The following is a 10,973-nucleotide window of genomic DNA, read 5'->3' as shown; positions in this document are numbered from 1 at the left end:
AGAAACAGCCTAATTCTAGAACCACTGCTCACCTCCACTCAATTATTCCTCCCTTTTCCCACCTGTGGAACCACCTTCCGCACTCTCTTTGATCTCATTCTTCCCTCCCGGTCTTCAAGACAGCTGTTCACGACCATCTCAGGTCATACCCCATCCAAAGACATGTTATTTTCTTCACTTGTTAAACCACCCCCACCCCTCCCAAAATTTTGCTTATGGATCCATTTTGTCCACCCCTTTCGTTCTCCCCTACCCCTCATTGTTACCTGCATCCCTTGTTTGTCCGCCACCATCTACCTTTTTCCCTCTGCCCTGCTATTGGTATTTCCCCTTTCTCCTGCTGATCCCTTTATGTTGTGCTCTGATCTGTTCTGTATCCTAGTTCTTCCATGAGCATAGACCATGTATATAAAAAGGAACAGTAGAGAGAGAGGGGAAATACCAAGATAGAGGGAGATTTGGACAAGCAATCGATGTGGGAAGGAACGGGGAGGGGGGCAGGAGAGGACGCGGGATACAAAATATGGATACAACAGGATACAAAAGGATGGGATGGACAATATGGATGCAAAAGGGAACTCTCAGGAGGGAACATTTGGAAATTTGGACGGAGGAGGAATTGGGGTGGAGGTGGAGGGGGGTGGGGGGAGGGAGGTTAACGAGGGTAGAAAAGATCATGGTTTTGCGAAGACCAAATAAAAGACCAAAGATAAATTAGCAAATAAAAAAAACAGGAATAATGTGCATTATTAATTCAACTGAAGAAAAGTAACCATTTTTTTAGATAGAGTGGAGGGCTTTGGAGGAGCTTGAACACAAAACGAACCGGGTGGAAGATGCGGCGGGGGTATACACTAACAGCAGGGTTGAGGAACAAAATAGAGGGAGGGATAAGGGATGGGGAGGAGAATGAGAGCAAGGGTAGGTCGCAGAGGGTAAACAAGATGGATACAGCCACAAGATCATGGTTGTGGATGGGGGATGGTTTGAGATGGTGATGGACAGCTGTCCTGAAGCTCTGGAGGAAAGAATAATATTGAAGAGAATGTAAAATTTTGTTCCACATTTGGGAAAATGAAGAATGAATGAATGGAGATGAGTAATGAGTCTGGATTTTGGGATTTTCACCAGAAGAGGGCTACTGGTAGACCGCGTGCGCTCTTGCAGAAGCTTGGGGCGAGGGGGTTGAGGAGAGAGCATGGAGAGAGCAGAAGGTGCAAGACCAGAAAGGAGGTGGGAGAAAACAGAGAGACCACTGACCTGTCTGCAATGGTGAAGTGATAGACCCACAGACTCAGCTTCAGTGTGGGAGATGATTCCAGTAATCTTAAAGGTCTTGGTTTCCACAGAGTCAAGCTGAGCAAAGTGTGAGGCAGTGGCACCAGCCCATAGGGGAGAGCAGTCTGAGATCAGGCCCATGGAGAAGAGGAAGGATTTGATGCCTCCTGTGATGATGGATTCCACGACCCTACCGATGATTGGAAGTAAGCTGATAAGTCTGTAGTTAAGGGGATGCGTTTTTGCATATTTTATGAAATGCAACGATGGTGGCTGACTTCCAAGGAGATGGAAAATTACTTCGGGCAAATGATAGGGTGATAAGGGCAAAGAGAGGACGTGCAAGAGCAGCAGAGCACGTTTTTAGGACTTGTGAGCTGATGCCATCTGGTCCAGTTGCAAAATCAGTCAAGGGTTGCCAGAAACTTCTCCGAGTTCAAGAGCAGTTTGGTGCGACTGGGTAAGGTTTGTACAGAGAGAGAGAGAGAGAGAGAGAGAGAGAGAGAGAGAGAGAGAGAGAGAGAGAGTGCGAGTGAGAGTGACAGAGATAGAGATAGAGAGAGGGAGAGAGAGAGAGAGAGAGAGAGAGAGAGAGAGAGTGCGAGTGAGAGTGAGAGTGACAGAGATAGAGAGAGAGAGAGAGGGAGAGAGAGAGAGAGAGTGAGAGTGAGAGTGACAGAGATAGAGAGAGAGAGAGAGAGAGAGAGAGAGAGAGAGAGAGAGATAGAGATAGTGAGAGAGAGAGAGAGAGAGGGAGAGAGAGAGAGAGAGTGAGAGTGAGAGTGACAGAGATAGAGAGAGAGAGAGAGAGAGAGAGAGAGAGAGAGAGAGAGAGAGAGAGAGATAGAGATAGTGAGAGTGACAGAGATAGAGAGAGGGAGAGAGAGCGAGAGAGAGAGAGAGTGAGAGTGAGAGTGAGGGAGAGGGAGAGGGGGAGAGAGAGAGAGAGAGAGAGAGAGAGAGAGATAGAGATAGTGAGAGTGACAGAGATAGAGAGAGGGAGAGAGAGCGAGAGAGAGAGAGAGAGAGAGAGAGAGGGGTTGGAGACGCAAGGGTGAGTTTGCTTCTGTCTCTATCTTGTCCAACCCATCCGTGCTCACCTACCCCTCATTCTTCCCCACATCCCTTATTTGTGCAATTCCCCCTCTACTTTGTTCCTCAGCTCTGTGTTGGTGTGCTCTCCCCCTCTCCTTCTACTGTTACTTTTGGGCTGTTACACCGTGATCCGATGTATCTTCTTGCTCCTCCATGAGCCTTAAGCTTGTATAAAAAATAAATAAATAAAACATTGCCATGATATATTAACATTTATTTTACCATGGTATATTACTACAAGATGTTACCATGACATATAACATGACCTAACATAACAAATTGCCATGACATATTACCATCATTTATATTACCAGTAACACGGATTACGCGGCGCTGCCTGGGTGTGTGGTAGTGGGATTCCCCGCATTGCCTGGCTGGGTGAGCTTTTCCCGGTGAGGGTTTCAGGATGTGTTGGGCAATTGAAGAGCTATGTTGTTATTGTATTGAGAAGCAAAAGGTCGTTACCTTTTGCCTGTGGGCCGGCGGGAGCACTGCCTGACCATACATCCAAATATACGATTTATAACGAGCGGCCTTTGGTGGCCTCAAAATGGATGTCAAGGCCAACATGTGGTAGCTCAAACCCTTGTCCAGATTCTGAAGTGTCTACATTCAAAATTTGGGGCCTCTCGGTGCTGCAGTTCGGCCATGAAAGAATAATGTACAAACGCACAAACACATAAACAAGAAATGTCGTGCATAACAAGATACTTGCGAAATTCCTAAAATTAGTTGATGACCTTTGGCCTATATTGACCTCAAATATAATTGGTGGTTGAATTCAATGACCTGATATGTAAATCGTCTTCAAATTTCAAGTCAATCGGATGAAAATTGAGGATTTTAGAAATTTGACAAAGTTGGTGACCTTTGGCCTATGTTGAGCTTTTGACCTTTTGACCTCAAAATTAATAGGCTTCGTCCTTATGACCAACTCCACCGTTTGGTGAAGTTTCGTGAAGATCGGCTTCATATTGTGACCTGTAGGAGACTGACATACAGACAAACAAACAGACAACCAGACATATTAATGCCCCGACCCCTTTTTCACAATACCATAATATATTGTCGTGTTGACTTCCGGTCAACACTGCGACACATGAAGGGATGGGCCAAAACAGGCTTTAAGTCAGGGGCGTTCCGAATTATGGCAATATAAGGTCGCGTGCGCAGCTCAGGAGAATCACGAGAACCCAGATATATCAAACGGGTTTATTCCCGAACAACCAACAAGCAGGGAAAATAAATTACCATTTATAAAATAAATTACTATAAAATTACCAATTATAACTACTGTATGTACAATGAGGTAAACTGGGGTGAAATAAATCCCATTAAATAAAACTAAAGTGCCTCACTCTCAGTCACAAGCACAGACAGGTGAGGGACACAAAACCGGGCGACTTATCTGTCAGTGTGGCAGAGGAGGGGCGGGAGAATGGCACGGAGCTGGTGTTGAGGAGATGGGCAGGACGATGGGCAAGGTGAGGTGACAGCTGGACGAACCACCGGCAATGGGGGGAGGACGAAGACGCCTCAAGGACCAAGGCAGGCGGGTAGGATGGCCTCCTTAAACCACCTCCTTCCAATTCTCCACATAACTCCTCCATTTCTCTTCACAAAAACGCCACGAGCACCACCCTTCTCCTCACACACCTCTCTTCTTCTCCTCACTCTCCTGAGAGCTCCTCTGCACTGTTCCCCGTCGTCCTGGCTCCTCCTCCTTCTCCTCAGCCTCTCCACAGACGCAGCGAGGTCCACACCACCCTATTCCCACCCAATACTCCTCACATAACTCACTCCTCCCTGGTCCCTGCCCACTCTCCTGAGAGCTCCACAGCACACTCTTACCGCCTAATTCTCCTCACAGAACTCACAGCCTCTTGCTGCTCCCTCGTCTCCCTCGACAACGCTTGGGCTCCACCCCCATCCAGGGGATCATTATAGCTCCGCCCCCTCTCCTCTTGCCGAGCAGAATGCCACCATAGCTTTCTGCCTCGATTTTCTGCGCTTTTGTGAACATTGTTCAACACAGATGTCACCCGGGACACCCGGTGGAAGTTTACATGAGGTTTTACACACGTTTCCTTAACCTTAATCCTTCTCTATCTTATCACAAGCACGACCCTCGTATCGATCACAAGCACAAGCACGACTATCGTGCACATTCAAACACAATCCTTAAGTTAACAAATCCCTACTTCCTTTACATGGAGATTGGCTTTATACTCGCACGTGATCCATGCTATCCTATACAATTCCATCTCTTCTAAGGGAATCTCTATCCTCCCCCATAAATGTAACAATATCGCCATGACATACCATAACCCACGGCTCGTACCCAGCACAGTTCAGATAAAAGCACATGAGAACTTATCTGTCCTTCCTCTCAAAGTGGTTACTTTCTAGTGAATGGAAAAGGTAACAAAAACATTGGTGGTGACCACCAAGTAGGACAGGATAGTTGTGTATATCAAAAATAAGCTCCAAAAGTTTAACTTTTTGATCAATTCCAATTTACAATTCCAAACACAATATACAAATTGCACAACTAACAAGTATTATAATAACGGTGACGATATCATTGTCAATCCCACAGGTGACCCTGATGTTGCCTGAGCTTGCCGTCCAGGAAACGATGAACGACGTCGTATCCCTCCGGAGCGAAGAGGATGAGGAGGCGGAGGATGATTCACCCAGAGTTTCAGATTGTGACATGAAGATGGGGACACTGAGGGATAATCAAGTGTTAAGGTAGAAGCTTCAGGAGGCAACAGTTGCATGATACAGTGTGATGGGAGGGTGTAAGGTTGAGGTGAGTTGTAGGGTAGAGGGCAAACCCTGTTGTAGGGTAGAGGTAGAGGTAGAGGTAGAGGTAGAGGGTAGAGGGCAAACCTATAATATGTCATTTAAATAATATCAAGTACATTTGATAAGGAGGATGATGGAACTGGATATGAAATTTGTCAAACAAGCAGAAAGCTGATCCAGATGCTGCAATTAAATCTCAACGAACTTTTCTCTCCGAGTCTTTAATGCGGAAAGTAATAAATAAACATTCGTCCAAATGGATGGATTTTAAAATCCATACCCTTGTAGTGTCGTTATAACATTTTGGTACAACAAACCCTGTTTCCTTGTATCGGTTGTCTATGGCTTGCAGTATGGCCTGGTGTTTCACCGCCAGGACGATATGTCGATGTACATGCGCCATGCATCGGATGGATGTTGTTTTGTCAGTCTGCTATCATTCCTTGGGGTACCTTAAAGATCCCACGGTGTTTTACGGAAAGAGTAGACCAGTTATGGGTGGCACCTTGCACAAATCACTAATTCTTGCCCCAATCATCTTCAGTCAAACGTCAGGCCTGGCCAGCCGGTTCGTGAAAGGCCAGGCCCAAAACGCCCCTCCTCCCCATCCCCCCAAAAACTTTTATGCTTCTGTATCCATCTTATCCACCTGGTGTTGGGCTAGCGGCTAGGGTGCCGGCTTAGGATATACCTAGGATCCTGGGTTCGAATCCCGGTCGATCGCTGAATTAACGCCAGGGAGGTTGACTCAGCCTGTCATCCTTCCGAGGTCGGCTAATTGAGTACCAGTTCACTGGTAATTCCCTGTTTGTCGTTAAAGGCGGCAAAAAGGGTTGGCGTCAGGAAGGGCATCCGGCCGTAAAACATTGCTTCAAAAAGGGGACCGAAAAACAACAACAACCACGGTTCCCGAAAAAGGCCAACCCCTGCTTTGCGGGGAAAAATGGCCTCTAAAGGTGTTTTTTTTTTTTTTTAATCCATCTTATCCACCCCCTGCACTGTCCCATACCCCCTCATCGTTACGTGCATCCCTTGTTTGTTCGTCTCCACTTATGTGGCCATGCTGTCCATATTTCCCCCTTACCTCTCCACTGTTCCTTTTGTTATGTTGCATCCTGATCCATCCTGGGTTATACCTCTTCCATGAGCCTCCACTCTGCAAACAAAAAAATACAACAGAAAATGCTTTCATTTCATGCAGAAATCAAAGGTAGCTCCCCCACATATCTCACCACGATGTGAACGCCCGGGGACACCATGGTATTTGCAATGCTATCTATTTCTATTTCTGAACTACTTTTCTGTTCTGTGTTCCAGTGCTATTTCTGAATTACTATTTCTTCTTCTAAATATTGCTATCTATTTCTGAAAAAGATGATTTTAGCACCATGGAGCTTTCAGGATAGATTTCATATATCGATCCCATTTAAAACATGACTGACCAATGAATGAATGAGACGTTACATTGGGGAAAACCAAAATGGCAAGATCAACAGTACAAGGATGTACCAGTTGTAAAAATTATAACAAAATTATATAAAAGCAAAACAGATTCATAGAAAAGGAAAAAGGGACCAAGAAGTAACTATGGAACGTCACTCGGTATTGGATCTGGATTTGGATCTGAACCAAAATCAAATCGGCTTGTTCTTGTTGCCTAACCATCCAACAACTCATCCACCAAGTTTTGTGCGAATCCGTCCACTACTTTTTGAAATACCGTGCTATGTATCATTTTTGGCTCAATCGCTCAATGGTGAAGAATCGTGAAAAAATTCTCCTATCCGGATCCGGATGTTCACCAAAATCAAAACAATTCCTTGTCACACACCCAACATTTCCACCAAGTTTCCATAAGCTTTTGAAATATCCTCCTCACAAACAGACAGACAAAGAAACAATATCATAGCTCGGGTCACAAGAAAGACGTCATGCAGAGCACGATACTTGTAAAATCCACCCCCCCCCCCCCGCCAAATAAGTTGCCATGGAGACATCAAATTGTCCATTTCATGAAGATTAAAATTGACGATCTTAATCATAGCTCGGGTCACTGATGAAAAATGATGATTTTAGAAGTTTGACCCTGAGTTGACTTTTGACCTTAATATACAGACTTGGCATTTAATATGATTTTTTTTTTTCTTGACGGGTTTACTTTCTTAACTCAGTATATCAATCTGGTGAGTTTCTTTTACACTTTGGTGAATTCTTTGTTAAAAGAACCATGTCACTGATTGTCTGTCACAGCAAGAAGTCAACAACGGGATTATATCACAGGTGGCGGGACAAAATGTACGGACAGGTGCATTTGATGATTGGCTTCACAATCGGGTATATAAGGGTTGTTGCGTTCTGTAATAGTGGAAAACAACTGCTGCACGTCTCCAAAAGTTATTGCCGCTTCCTCTGGAGATGGTCCGTCAACTCAACAATGCTGTTTGTCATGGAGTGGTGGCTTTACGAAATTCTGGCATGAAACAGCGTGCTATTGCTCGGCAGTATGGCTTCACTCAAGGTCAGGTGTCAAAGATCCTGAAACGAAATGCTCAGAGGGGTGTCCCTACTCCAATACCGAGGCCAGGAAGTCCCCGCAGAACCACAAGGAGGGATGATCGCCAGCTGCACCGGTTAGTCCGCAATGGCCATACCAAGTCAGCTAATCGGCTTAGGGCTGAGTGGCAGCAACTGACAAATGTGCCTGTATCCAGAAGGCTAGTCAACCAACGACTGGTTCAAGCAGGCTATCGTGCCAGGCGTCCCCTGAGAAAGCCACGCCTGACCAGGCAACACCGCCAGCGCCGATTGCAGTGGGCAAGAGAGCACCGTCAATGGCAGCCAGGACACTGGAATCACGTGATCTTCAGTGACGAGTCTATATTTCTGGTCTATCGTCAGGATGGCCGCGTCCGAGTGCGCAGACAAGTGCATGAAGCCTACAACAAAGATTGTATAGTGCCAAGAGTCCAAGCTGGAGGTGGTGGGGTGACCGTTTGGGCTGCTTTTCATGCAGGGGGCAAAACTGACCTCGTTGTTCTGAATGGAAACCTGAACCAGTTCAAGTACAGGGTCATTCTGGAAGAAACATTGCTTCCATTTGCTCGTGCAGCCTTTCGAGGAAACTTTGTGTTCCAAGATGACAATGCACGGCCTCATCGTGCTCGCATGATCCAACACTTTCTTGCTGACCGTGGTGTAGAGCATATGGAGTGGCCTGCCATTTCGTTGAACAGTACGAGAGAAAATTATGTCCAAATTTTTTCCCTTTGATCCAATATGGCAGCCATACCATATGACCTATGACATCAGTGTTATTAATAAAATAATCTCCATGGGGAGTCCCTCCAATGTTTAAAGTTTTGCATGGACTGGACAAACGGTTGCAGAGAAAAATATTTTTAAGGGAAAAAATATACCAACGTAAAAAGGTTCCTGTGCACCATAAACAAGAAAGAGCAATCAGAGATTTCAGACCCTCACCGGGATGTGTTTTTAGTGGTTTTTAAGGCTTTTGTGTTAAAACAAATATGGCGGTCGAACCACGTGACCGATGATGTCATCATTAATTTTTTTTCTTCACCAATTTATCCATAGATAATGCTCAAGAAATTTCATCTTCATCGGATGAAGTTTTGTACTTGTCGAATTATGACGTCATAATGGAGGCACATATGACATCATTAACATGTGTTATTCCCCATGGAGAGTTCTTTACAATGAGCCATGTCTCAATTTTTGTCTCCATGTCGGAGATGTAGAGGTGCAAAGCTTTTCGATTTTTTTCCAATATGGCGCCCATACCACGTGCCCTATAACGTCATAATTATCATAAAAAAATTATACAGGAGGAGTTGCACCTATGATGAAAATTTCCTGTCAATCGAACCAACGGTTGTAGGGAAAATTCTATTTATTCTGTGAAAACAAACAGACAGACAGACAGACAGACAGATGAACGAACAAACAAATGAAAAATCAATCATAGAGCGACACTTGGCAAAAGAGAACAAAGTAGAATGGCACTCAGTAGAGCATCCATTTGACTTCAAAAATGATTGGTGGTTTAATTCAGTGACCTGATATGCAAATCTTCTTCGAATTAAGTTAATCGGATAAAAATTGTCAATTTTAGAAATTTGGCCTATGTTGACCTTTTGGTCTATGCTGATCTCAAAAATAGTTGGTGGTTGGTTTCAGTAAGCTGATATGAAAGTCCTATTCAAATTTTAAGTCAATCGGATGAAAATTGAGGATTTTAGGAATATGAAAAAAGTGGTTGACCTTTGGCCTATGTTGCCCTTTTTGACATTTTGACCTCAAAAATATATAGGATTTTGTTGGACCACGAACCATTTGGTGAAGTTTCGTGAAGATCGGTTTAAAATTGTGACCTGTAGGCAAGTATAAGTGAGCGGACAGACAAACACACACACAAACAAACACACACACAAACAAACACACAAACCGGAGTGATCAACATACTTGTCCAAATTTTTTTTTTTTTGCCAAGTAACAAACAAACAGACTCAAATGCAATACTCTCTCCCCTGGCGAGGGTAAAAATTACACAAAATGACACCAAGAAATATAATAGTTAGCCAACATGTACCTTGTTTATCCGTGAATATCCGTAATTTACACTGGAATATCCATAATTTGCACGTGATTATCCGGAATTTGCACGTGCATACTGCACACTGCATGCACAAATTGCCATGCACGTGTACCGAGTCACGTGATAGGTTGCAACGCAGCACGATTCGGTGAACCATCCCAGCTGTGAAAACATTTTTATTCACGTCAAAACGTCGTAAACATGATCGCCACGCCTTTCCTGAAATGAACATCTACGTGCTATTGGCACGCTTGAGACAGGAATGCCACAAAACGTTGTGGTTAGGAACACAATGGTCACCATAGGAACACCATGGTCACTCTGGAGACGTTATCAATAAACTGGAACCATCAGAGACTGTCCACGCTCTGGGCAGCCACATGTGACGTCACGTCGGCAGGATAACCATATCTGGTTGGTTAGGAATCGGTTCCAGACAGCAAGTTTGGCATCTCGCAGCATCTCTGGCTTGTGACCAATCGGTGCCAGAACTGTGATGAATCGGTTACGTGAGCATAACATCCGACCACGACGACCAGCAGTACGTCCAGTTTGTTGCCCCCTCATCGATATGTGATTTTGTTGCCCCCTCATCGATATGTGATTTTGTTGCCCTGGCCATCTTTCTTCCATGGAACATGTGTAGGATGAAATGAAACGACGATTTTGGCTTCAAAACCAGCCGGCGACGTTGGCCCGACTGCGGTTCGCGGGCTGCTCCTGCAGGATCCGTTGGCTGTCGCCGTGCTGCGGGCCAGTTTGTGTAGAACAATCTTACTATAATTCACCAAATGTCCGTCCGTCCGTTCGAAGGTACCGCAAAAACGGCTCAACCGATCACAACGATATTTTGGGTGGGTATTCCTGGGACCCCTGGGAGTAAAATAGGCTATATTGTTTTTTCAGCTTTTCCAAGTTTTCCAATTTTCCAGTTTTTCCAAACATGATGGAATAATATTTATCGATATGAACAGTGATGTGGCGTTTGTTGAAATTCTACAAATACTGTTTATTCCACGTACCAGGAGAGAGTAGATCGACTCCTGACGAACTCTTCTTCTATATATATAAAAGAAAGTTTTTGTTTGTTTGTTTGTTTGTTTGTCTGCACGCGCTAATCTCCTGAATGACAGGAGAAAACTTCTAAAACAAAAAATGTCGGGACGGGCCCCGG

General features: G+C 44.7%; 1 long non-coding RNA gene across 1 annotated transcript; it reads right to left on the bottom strand.

Annotated features, from left to right (window-relative positions):
- Positions 1-3,571: 3,571 nt before the first annotated feature.
- On the bottom strand, positions 3,572-6,343 carry LOC144893249 (uncharacterized). Its single transcript, XR_013624278.1, has 2 exons — positions 6,269-6,343; positions 3,572-5,104 (listed from the first exon to the last, which is right to left on the bottom strand). It is a non-coding gene; the product is annotated as an uncharacterized LOC144893249 (long non-coding RNA).
- Positions 6,344-10,973: the final 4,630 nt, after the last annotated feature.

The sequence above is a fragment of the Myxine glutinosa genome, chromosome 8 (genome assembly GCF_964187855.1).
Source record: "Myxine glutinosa chromosome 8, kmMyxGlut1.1, whole genome shotgun sequence".
NCBI lineage: Eukaryota > Metazoa > Chordata > Myxini > Myxiniformes > Myxinidae > Myxine > Myxine glutinosa.
The sequence above is the reverse complement of the archived record's forward strand: the minus strand, read 5'-3'. Positions and strand labels throughout refer to the sequence as shown.